We start from the raw sequence: 12,818 nt of genomic DNA on the forward strand, positions 1-12,818 counted from the left end.
CACAACTAATAAATTTTTGAGTTCATAGTTGAACTTAGATGAGTATTCCTGACTCCAAGATTGGTACCCTATCCATTGCATCATTAGCTATCCTAATATTTTGTAGCAAGCTGATTTAAGGTGTAAATATTCATGCTGTAATTTAGCAATCAGCTTTCCAAAGCCATTGTCCTTCAGAGTCGTCTTGAATCATTGTATTGCTAAGAATAGCTAAATCAGTTTTGTAAGTCTTTCTAGATTTTTCTGAGAATATTCTGCTAATCATTTCTTATAGCACTATAGTATTCCATCATAATTACATACCACAATTTGTTCATTCATTCCCCAATTGATAGGCATCCCCTAAATTTTCAATTTTTTTTGCCACTCTTGGATATAGATGTATCAGAAAAGGAACTTAGAGCTTCAACTTGAAGAAAATGAGAGATTTCATGAAGTGGAGGTGAGAAAGAAGTCTATTCCAGGCATGCAAGAACTTCCTGTGCAGAAGCAAAGAGTTGAAATAATAGTTTTCAAATAGAGAAAAGCTGGTGTGGATTTGTAGAAAGGGAGTAATGTCTAATAGTCAGCAGCTAGGTGACAGTGAATAAAACATCTGGCTTAGATTTAGGAACATTTATTTTTCTGAGTTCAAATGTGACCTCATTTAATTTTAAAATTCTCTCTTCTAGATCTATTTTTTCACATTAGTTGCTTTTCCAAAGAGATATTTCACATTGTCTTTTTGCCCTCTTTCTCTTGGTACGGTTTTAATGTTTCTTAATTTCTCAGAAAGTCATTAACTTCCACTTGCTCAATTCTAATTTTCAAGAAATTATTTTTTTTTTCAGTGAGCTTGTGTACCTCCTTTCCTATTGGGCTAATTCTACTTTTAAGGAGTGTTTTCCTTCATTGGATTTTTGTATCTCTCTTTCCATTTTGCCAGATTTGTTTTAAAGGCATTTTCCTCTTTGACTTTTTGTAAAGGACTGAAACTTTGAAAAGGTGTTCTTGAATCATAAAACAGAGCACTTTTGGCTAATTATCTATGTGAGATAATGGCTCTAAAAGCATATAGTTAGATGATATGGTAATGTAATGGCTCTCCTCATGACTGGCACTTGATGAATGTTTGTTGGTGAGGTAATCATACACAAGGATTGGAGGGCTGAGAGAGAGAGAGGTCAGGGCACTTGGCTGCAGGATGAAGAGAGAACCTGGAGACTCTGGACTCCAGAATCCCCAATACATCTTTGACAAGCAGTGTGGCAGTTTGCCTGTCTCCTTCACTTCTCCCTTAAAGACCAAGGACTTTGATTGATCTTGACTCTGACTGATCCTGAGTCCCTCCAGAAAGCTAGCCTGGACATTATATTTGGCGACCTAATGTGGACTAAGGACCTGCATGAAGCTCAATTGTAATTTCAGTGAAAAAGTCTCTGTGACCAGGAAGTAATGTAAGTATTAAAATAGACAAGCAGGGAACTTAGTTAAGGGCTGAAATAGGGTAGATACTAGGAAAAGAGCCTCTCCCACTCCCACCTCCACCCCTACCCTGAGGATATTCTACAGAAAGCATACTTAGGTTAATAAAGAGGCAAGGTTTGGTTATAACTTCGGAGCAGATTGGTAGGCTCTTGGAAACATTAAAATTCATGTCCCCTTGGTTCTCCAAGGAAGATGAAGTAGATGCAGATAATTGAAAACTAGAAGAGCAATTAAGTAAATATTACAATGATAATGGTCCTGATTCAATTTCTAAAGAAACATTTTATATATACAACATAATACAATTGACCTTAAAGAATCCTGCATGTTTAAAAAAAAAGAAAAGTTTTAAGGAGAACAACCAGACAAGGAAGTGTGAGGAGAAAGAGGAAGAGAAGAGAGAAGAGAGTAATTAATACTGAAAAAAAAATCGACAAAAGCCATGGAGAGTTGAGTGAACTTAAAGAGTGTGGTGATTCTCACTCTCACCATTCAGCTTTACTTTTGACTACACTTGAGCAGGCTCTTGACCCTCCCCCATCAACTTCACCTTCCTGGGTGGAGGAGGAGGAGGAGTGGGAAGGCCTGTGATACTGCCAGCTCCTCCCTCTTAGCACACCCCCCCCACCCATGACTTGATTGCAAAAGGCACTACTTAAGGCCAAAGAAAAAGGGCAGAATACAGCTGAGAATAGAAATTTATCCTGAGATTGAACAGCTTAATTCTTCAGGTAAAGAAAAAAGAAGAAGCACTCCTTTTAATCTAGAAATTATCAAACATCTGAAAAAGGCTTGTACTCTTTATGGGGCTATATCATCTTATGTTAAAATGTTATTACAGAATTTGGCTTATGAAATTTTAACCCTTACTGACTAGAAATCTATAGCAAGTGTGCAGTCCTAGTATAATTCTTCTGCAAATCTCATTAGCATTTTCCTTAGCAAGTTGCCTTATCAAAATATCTGTTATTGCATTTCCCCATTTGTTCTTTTGCAGTTAAGGGTGTACCACAACCAGTAAAAACAGATAATGAACCTGCATATACATCTAAAAATTTTGCACACTTTTGTGGACAATATCAGATTTTACACACCACTGGCATACCCTTTAATTCTCAAAGACAGGCAATAGTAGAGAGGAGAAACAGAGACATTAAGATGCTGCTTCAAAAACAAAAGAAAGGGGGAGCCATAGGTAATCCTAGAGAACTACTAAATCTAACCCTTTATACTATTAACTTATTGATTTTTGACAAAGATGCACTGGCTCCGGCAAACAGGTTTTATAACCCACTGGGAGGGCAGTGTCCAGTGAGAGCAGCTCCACTATCTTTAGATAATCGCCAGGTGATGTGAAGAGACCCAGAAAGTGCTGAATGGAAGGGACCAGATAGGCTACCTGCTTGGGGGAGAGGGTTTGCTTGTATCTCTACAGGTGGAGAAGGAATCAGATGGGTGCCAACAAGCCATATTCGCCTTGTCCATCGCAGAGAGACGGAGCAGACCCTTGAAATCAAGAAACATTGGTTGGTCCCATTGCTGATTGTGTCCACCACTGAAAGAACATGGCAGTTGTGGCAATTGACTCAAGGATATCAAAAAATGTTAATGAGTCTGATGCAGGACTTGAAATCCCTCAGGGATCATTGGATTCCCTGAGACATGATAAGACTGTTGCAGGATTTCAAAATCTGCAGGAATCATTGGATTCAAGATTGTTGCAGGACTTAAAAAACTCACAGGGATCATTGGATTCTCTGACACATGAAATAATAGACAGTAGATTGGTTTTGGACAATATCTCGTCTGCTGAAGGAGGAGTATGTGTGATTATTGTTTACATACCCTCCTTCTAGGACTTCTGGAAATCTTTTAAAACACCATATTGATTCATATTGTTTGTTATATCACTACTTGCATGTACAATTCATGTTTGTTACACCACATTGGGCCTGTATTGGCTATAGGGAGCGTCATCACTGCTAGCCTGTGCCTTATTGCTATGTGCTTGTGTAATACCTCCTCCCATGCTCATGCATTTGTGTATAACTGTTTCTAGTAAGACCCTTTAGCCCAGAAACCCACTAATAATATCTGGCTTGACTCCTCACTTTCCTTTGGTATTTTTCTTCTCTCTTCCTGAGAAGTCAGGGAGGGTGTTATCATCTCCTTTTTAATGCTTTCACCTCCTTTCCTGAGAAGTCAGGGAGGGCGTGATCACCTGTGTTCTAAAATAAAAAGGGGGGGGGGGTGATATGTATAGGGCTGAAATTCTGAAAAGGTGTGCTTGAATCAGACAGCAGAATACTTAAGACTAATTATCTATTTGATGTGAGATAATGGCTCTCTCTCTCTCTCTCTCTCTCTCTCTCTCTGTATTCACACACACACACACACACACACACACACACACATACACACGGAGAGAGATCAGGGCACTTGGCTGCAGAACAAGGAGGAAAGAGGCTGGAGACTCTAGACTCTAGAATCCACAATATATCTTTGGCAAGCCACATGGCAGCTTGACTGCCTCCTTCACTTCTCCCCATAAAGACCAAGGACTTTGGTTGATTCTGACTCTGACTGATCTTGAGGCCCTCTATGGAACTAGCCCAGACATTATAGTTTTTTTTGTATCTCCTTTATCATTAAGAACATTCTGCTTTTTAAGATGTTATTTTCTTTAGTATTTTTACTAAGTTGTTGACTTGCTTTTCATGATTTTCTTGCATCATTCTCATTTCTCTCTCCATTTCTTCCTCCATCTTTCTTACTTGATTTTCAAAATCCTTTTTGAGCTCTTTTGTGGACTAAAATGAATTCAAATTTTTCTTGAAGGCTTTGGTTGTAGGAGCTTTAACTTTGTTATATTCTGAGTGTGTGTTTTGATCTTCCTTGTCACCTTTGTAATATTCTATGGTCAGAATTTTTTTTCTATTGTTTCTAATTTCCCCAGCTTATTTCTTGAATTCTAACTTTTTATTAAAATAGGGTTCTTCTTCCAGGATGGATAGTTCACTGTCCTAAACTTCAAGATTTTCATCCAGCTATTTTCCAACATATTTCAAGGGATGTATAAGTTTTCACTTCTTTCAAAATGGTATGATCTAAGGAGAGATGTGTTTACTATGCTCCTGACCTGTAACAATATTTTCAAAAGCATAAATTAAAATATGTACTCTAATTTCCAGCCAAAAGATATTTCATGAAACAGCTTTGGTCTTCCCTATTTCCATATCTTTGCTCATGTTCTCACCATGTAAGGTCCATATTTTAATCAGGGAAATTAGCTATTAGCTCATTTCAAAGATTAAAATATTCCATATATGAAATAAACTAGAGACCTTGAAAGAATTGATTCTTATCCTTTTTGCATCATGAAAACTTTGATAAAATAATTGCATTTCCCCTCAAAATAATACTTTTAATACCACAAATTTTAAAAAAATATATAACCATTATAAAAAACACCAACTTTATCTAACTCTGTGTGTGTGTGTGTGTGTGTGTGTGTATGTGTGTGTGTGTGTGTGTGTGAATGTCTATTTTAAACAAGATTATTTCAGGTTCAGAAACCTTATTTACATAATATTTACATGTTTTGTTTTCTTCCCATTCTGAATCTAAAACACTAAATGGATCAAATTTAGTCAACATTATTTGTTATTATTTATTTTTGGTGACAGAAATTCATAAGAACTATGAGATGAAGGGGGAAGACTCATACTCAACTGAACCTCAATTGAAGAAGTATTTTCACCAATGAAATCATGAATCTATTCAGATCTCTTCTCCAGTGGTGATAGTAGGCCCCTTTGACAGCCTAACTACTTTTTAATGAGGTTCCCAAATTATATACAAGAATCATGAAGCTAAACTCAGTAATGACTTCTTTGGGTATCAGATTTTTTAAGAGAAAATTTTACTTCTCTTCTTAGCCTTGTCTTTTTTAGTTTTCTCACAAAAAAAAAAAAAAAAAAAAGATGAAAGACATCTACTGTTATAATGGGGGAAATGGTCATTCTAAACCAGAAAACAAGGAAACTCTTCTTTTAAACATGTGATTTAATAATGAAATCACATATTTGTACTCAAGATACTCAAAGTGCTTTGCAAACACTACTGAATAAATCTACATAAATTTTCTAATGAAAGATTAGCATACATTATCACTGCCTTTTTCATGTGTACAGGGAAGGGCATCTAACTGCCTGGGTATCTTAGTTAAAATGGTAGACAAATTATTGAGGGAAAATGGATGCTTTCTGCTAAGTTGAGTATGAGGTTATTATTGTGATACAAGATAAATGCATATGTGTTTGATGGAAGTTAAGGTATCAGTTCAGCTTCCAAAAATAACACAATTACACTTAGCTTGCAGTTTAGTCTACATTTTGCAATTACATTTCTTCCAACCTAGAAAGGCTATGATTGAGGTTAAATCGGAGATGCTGATGTATTTTGGAACACTATGCAAATATTAGGATGCAAACAATTTGTCCTTTTGCAAGGAGTGTGCTCACTGATTGCTCATTAGTCAGTCTCCTGAATTTTAATTTTACACTGTTCCCTTCTGCTGAACGTTTCTCACACAAATTCAAATGTACTATTTGCAGTGACCATATAGCTGCTTTCCACAATGTTACAATGCTTGGTTGTACTTGAGACAGCAGCCTTGGGTGAAGAAGAAATTAGGTGGTTGGTGTGTTTGATTTTTCCTTTTTATAATGAAGAAATTTTTAAGTCCCTTGGCTCATGTTCTCAGTTATCTTCAAGCTGCTATTCCCCTGCATGAAAGAATTTCAGGATTCTGATGGGAACCTGGGTTTCAGATCCATGAACATATACCACAAATATGCCAGACTCTGACCTTTCACTCTTAGTCATTATTCCTTCCTCCCTTCACATTTTTTTTTTTACTCCATTCAGCAACAACTTCTAGAAAAGATATGCTTCTCAAATACTCTATGACTTTAATCACAATCTACCTAACATGTATCTAAAATATTCCTTGTTGGTCATCATTTCACTATACAGACACATACACATACACACACACAACACACACACACACACACACACACAGTATATAGATACAGTAGACAGAGTCATGGCCTAAAGTCAGGAAGATACAACTTTATGAGTTCAAATCTGGCCTTAAGACGCTTACTATCTGTATGACTCTGAGTAAGTCACATCACCATGTCTATATGTCAGTTCCATCTATAAAATGAGTTGAGGAAGAAAATGGTAAACCATACTAGTATCTTTGCCAAGAAAACCCCACATGGGATCAAAAAGAGGCAGGAAATTAGAATGACTATACAACCACAGGTGTTTTTTCATTCACTTTTTCATTCATCTGTTTATTCATCAGTGTTAAGCTTATTTCCACTTTGTTTGAGAGAAAGCAATTAATGTAAAATACGTGTTGCTCCATTGGGCCTTCATGGATTTTACCAAGGTTTAGAGAGATTTTATCTTATTTAGACCATCCTAAATTTTTTTGTTTTTACTTGCTACCTCCATTCATCTACCCACATTGAAATCAGATAAAAATCCCTCACATATGTCTTACATTTCTTCTGAATGCCAGAATAAAAATGTCTGCTAAGAATGAGGACGTAGCTGGGAAGTGACATAAGAAGCAGAAGAAAAGAATAAGGTAAAAGTTATTCAGTATGTTCATTTGTATGAAAATCTAGGTCACATTCACCTTATTTTACTAGAATGGGACTTAAGTTGCCCTTTCAAGTCAGCGTGTTTTTTAGCGAGTGAATGAGAGAAAATTATTTCACTATTTGTAAGCTGTGGAGTACCATGGTTGAACAATTGCTGGTAAAGAGATGTAATATAATATTGAGAAGAAATACAAATTATTGAATATGAGGAATTCAACGAAACCTGGGAAGATATGAATAACAGATGTAGTCAAATAAATAATAGAAAATGACTGCTAAATAACTAACATTATAATATAAATGAAAAATAAAAGACTAAAAAGGAAGTCAAACTGAAGAATATAAAAAATCAATCTTGGTCCTGTAAGCAGTTAATAGCTAGCATTATATAGTGTTTTAAGATTTACAAAGTGTTTTACAAATATAATCTTACTTGGTCCTCACAATAATCCTGGGAAGTAGGTGCTGAAATTGAGGCAGAAAAAGGTAAGTAACTTATTCAGGGTCACAGAGATACTAAAAGTCTGAGGTCAAATTTAAACCTAGTTTTTCCTAATACTAGATCCAGCACTTTCTGCATTGTGCAAATAAGTTGCCTGATAATGAAATATAGTTAGACAGGGAGTTAAATGGACGAAATATTGCTTAGCTTGTTAGACCAGACAATCGTGTCAGTTGTTACTGTATGACAAGGTTCAATCCCCTTGGGAAGGAGAACTGAGGGAAGTGCAGATATATCCAGAAAAGAATATGATATAAAAGTAGGAGGTCAGCAATTGGACAGACAGGTATCAGAGCTAAAGTTCTCAGAGGTAGGAGATACTGAACTGGAAAAAAAAGATTTAAATTATGAAGAAAATAAAATCTGAGATTGGGTTAACAAGAGATAAAGTCTAGCTTCAGGATGTAATAATTTGATCCTGAACAAATAGAAGCATCAAGCTGTATAGAGATCTCTATTTGTTATATACATTGAATCTCTTGGTCAACATTTTTGTGTCAAGCCAGTTGTTCCGCTTCACATTTCAATTTCATCTGAAGTTCTGAAAGAACAGGCACAAAACATCAGACCATGATTGATCTTTTCCCTGTCATCCTTAATAAGGATATCTTGCCATAAATCTAGTCTATATATCACCTCCCAAACAACAACAACAGCAAATAAACAAACAAAAAGACAAAACCCACCAATCTGTTGTTTAGGAAAGAATAAAAAGTCACTGCCTCAATACTACTGGAATGAGCATGGTAATCTATATCTAATCCTCCATTCATGATCTATGCAGCTTCCTAGACTAAAGCTTGCTAATACTTCCCAAAGAGGACTAATCACTCAGTAAAATACAAGCTCTTTGGGGATAAAGATAACCTCATTAAAAAAATTGCATCCCCAGAATCAAGAGCAGTGTTTAGCATACATTTGTTGCTTAATGAATGCCCTTTACTTTGTTGGTTGATTGAGTGGAAATCCATTACTGCTGTCCCTCCTCCACCATTCTTCATTTTTCTCCATAGTCCATTTATTGTTGTACACTATGTAGTGGTATACTGAAACTAATGTAAGCAAACCCAGGCAGGCAATTGTTAAATTTTCAATGTGATCATTTATATCTCAAAATGATCAATCATTATAAGCCAGTACTTGATTTATTTTGATTATTCAAAGTTAGTAAAGTGTTAATAATATAGATTAAATTTAGAATATGTACATGATTTTTAACTTTTCTTTTTATGGGACATCCCAAATGTTAATTATTAGGACACACTCCAATTTCAATCTATAAAATTTGCTTGAGATATGCAGAAATAAATAGAAAGTTCAAGGAATGCAGTAATTATCAAACTGGAGGTCTGGTAACTATCTGTAGGATAATAACTCTGACTTTGTGATATTCTTTAATTTCATTATTTCATTTCAACTCCATTCCCTTTCTCATTTACTTTATGACAGAATATCAGGGAACACAAAAGTTAAAGAAATCAAGCATGCCATGTATACTATGGAGTTGCTTTTTCTATGGTAATCCTCCATTTCTGGGAATGGCTGAAGTGGAAATTTACTGAGAGTATTCCTGTTTTTTGGCAAAGATAAAGATACTAGGGAATAAATGTCTGTAATCACTTGGTACTATCTAGAAAGAGACTTATACTTGGCAGCTGTTACTGGTTAAGAAATAAAATGGTAGATCAGTGGAATAGATTAGGTATACAATATACAATAGTAAATGATTATAGTATTCTATTGTTTCATAAAACCAAAGATCTGAGGTTTGGGGATACGAACTAAATATTTGACCAAAATTGCTAGGAAAATTGTAAAGCAATTTGGGAGAAAGCATAAATCAACATCTCATGACAAGTTAAAGTCAAAATTCATAAATGATTTAGACATAAAGAGTGATATCAGAAACAACTGAGGGAACATGGAAAAATGTATCTGTCAGCTCTCTGGATGAGGCAAGACTTTAAAACCAAACAAGAGCTGGAGACCATTAGGGAAAACAAATTCGATAATTTTGACCAAATGAAATTTAAAAAGTTTTTGCACAAACAAAACTAATACAGTCAAAATTAGAACAAAGTCAGGAAACTAGGAAGAGTTTGCAGCATACCAATATTAGAAATATATCCTAAAGAGATCAAAGAACAATTGATCTAGAAAATAGATCCTGGAGAGATAATGTAAAAATTATTCAACTACCTGAAAACCACAATTAAAACACACACACACACACACACACATACACAGATCAAAAAAAAAAAAAAAAAGAAAAAAAAACCCAAACATTTGTAGCAACTCTCCCACAAAACTACTGGCTAATTGGAGAGTGAAGAAATGGAGGGAATATATATACATATATATATATATATAATACACCAGACAGGCATATGAAAGGTGATTTGAACTCTAGTATTTTTATTGACACAGAAAACAGATCCAGAGGACTGGATCCCAAGGAAATTTTTTAAGGGATGTCTGAATTCAGCTGACTGAGCTGGCAAAAAAATTAAGGAATCTCTGAAATCATCATTTAATGCATATGGGAGCCCTTTTTTGGTTTAAGAAAATTATTTAGAACTCAGGATAATTGTTCAGAACATAACCAATTTTGCTCCTTTTGGAGATGGTTTGGTGATATTAATACTACATTTTGAATATCTGACTTCAACTTTGATAGGAAAAGCTTTTGTCTTGTGGAATCATTTCATGAGACTTAAGTTTTTGACTTTCTTGAGGTTGACTTCCCTCTCTTTCCTAGTTTGTTTTTGTATCTGCTTTTTTTTTTCTGAAGAGTTTAGACATTAGACATATTGGTAACTTACTAATAATTCTCTTGGTGGCATTTTTGTCTATATATATGAAGTAGATTTTTAGTAAAGATGATAGTATAATTTTTTCTCATGGAGGCAACTAAGTATAACAGTAGATCCTGAGCTTAAACATGGAAAGAGGAAGACAGAGTTTAAATCTTGTTTCAGACATCTCTTGGCAGTGTGAGTCTGCTCAAGTGATTCAATCTCATCCGGTTTTCTCGTGTAAAATAGGGTTGATAATAGTATCTATCTTACAGAGTCATGAGGATCAAGTGAGCTAATCTCTGTAAAGTGTTTTACAAATATTAGACTTGAGGATTCATGGAAAGAAACCTTAGAATTTGAAATAAAACAGTTGTATTTATTTAATACTATTGAAGTAACTTCCAATCATAGTCTTTGTTATTACCATAGGCAGATGAATTTTGTAGGAAATTCAAAAGACTGCTTTTTTTTCATATTCTCAAATGAATTTCATTTGGATAACCAGTGAAGTGATGATGTCTGTGATATTACAATTTTTTCCAGGCCAGAACTATCCTAACTCTGTTAGAATTTCTTTGCATTCTCAGCAATTTTAGTAAGTTCAACAAGAATTTTCTAAACACCATCTATTTGCTAGTCATTAAAAGAGTTACCCAAAAAGAAGAATGTGAATTTCCATTCCCAGCCTTTTAAAGGAGCTTCTAATCCTCTTTGGAGAATAAGTAATAGTATCTATGAATCTATTAAAAAACTATATAGAATAATATGCAATAAAATGCCAGTTTTGTTCAAACAAAGCCTTAATTATAGGAACCTGGAGAATTGAAAAATGGTGTGATAAGATTTTCAGGGAAAACTAAATGGAAGATTTGTATTTTAATTTTATTTTTAAAGAAAGTATAGAATTTAGTTTAAAGGGCATGGGAAAATTTTCCAATGAAAGGGTGATCATGAGCAAAAGCATGGAGGCAACGTGGTAAAGACTAAGTCAGGAGACTGGCATTCTTGCAAGGACAGAGGAGTAAGAATTCAGACAGTGGAAACTCTTGTACACCAGGTAGAAGAGTTTGAATTTGTAAGGGGATAGCTGTAGAGCTATTTAGCTGCATGAGTAAGAGAGGGACTTCAGGAAAGCAATGTTTCAGTAAAATTAATCTGACATCAGGGTATGGGATATACTAGATATGAAAGAGATGGAATACAAGAATACCAGTTTAAAAAATGATAATAATCAGCATAAAGTGGAAAAGACATAGAATAATATAATCATAAATTTAGACCTGGAAGGTTCCTTTGAGTTCCATTGAGTACAACTCCCATGTTTTGAAGTTGAGGAAACTGAGGCAAAGAGAGAGATTAAATGATTTACCTAGTGTCACATAACTAATAAGTATCTGAGGTAGAATTCAGATTCAGGCCCTCCTGACTCCTAATCTGGCATCCCAACCACTTTGCTATTATTTCCCTATTACTGAGATTGAAGAAAGAAAGCCAAATCTAAGATATATTAAAAAGAATGACCAGGACTTAGGGACTGATTTAATTACACGGGAGTAGAGTAATCAGAATCAGGAAGAACCTTCCTTACCCTATTCAATATGTAATCCTTAACAAATTTCCTAGAATTTATCTATCAAGATTTATATGGGTTGCAGTCTATGCTGTATTGGAAATTTTCACAGTGACAGGTCTTATTAGAGGTGAAATAACAGATCCTTTGCACATTCCCATATTCTTCACTGATATTATTATTAGCTAGAATTTCATCTTTGATTTTTTTTGCCCAGAAGTTATATTAAAATACTATTACGAGGATAATTAAACTTGATGGATAGAATTGCAGAAAGGAACTTCAAATAAGTTTGTGTGTTCACTTTTGTACCTGAGCACTTATATGGCATAATTATGCCTCTTTATAAAAAGCAATGAAAATAAAGGGGGAGATTTAGATAAGGACCAAAGGAAACAAACATGCTCTCACATTTATACACACATTCATGTACATTTAAACTTCATATGGACAGAAAAAGTGATGTTTTAAAAATGATTTTTGTATCCAAAGAGAGATCTATGGAGACTGAATGTGGATTGAAGCATATAATATTTTCATCTTTTTGTATGTTTGTTTTTATCATTCTCATGTATTTTTTCCCTTTTGGTCTGGTTTTTCTTGCACAATATGAAAAATATGGAAATATGTTTAAAAGGATTGTACACATTTAACTTATATCAGCTTGCTTGCTATCTTAGGAAGGGAAAATAAGAGGGAGAAAAATGTAAAACAATGTTTTAAAAAAATGAATGTTGAAAATTATCTTTACAATCTTTACAGTTATTTGGAAAAAATAACTACTTAATAGTATTGTTAAC

Source organism: Antechinus flavipes, chromosome 1 (genome assembly GCF_016432865.1).
Source record: "Antechinus flavipes isolate AdamAnt ecotype Samford, QLD, Australia chromosome 1, AdamAnt_v2, whole genome shotgun sequence".
NCBI lineage: Eukaryota > Metazoa > Chordata > Mammalia > Dasyuromorphia > Dasyuridae > Antechinus > Antechinus flavipes.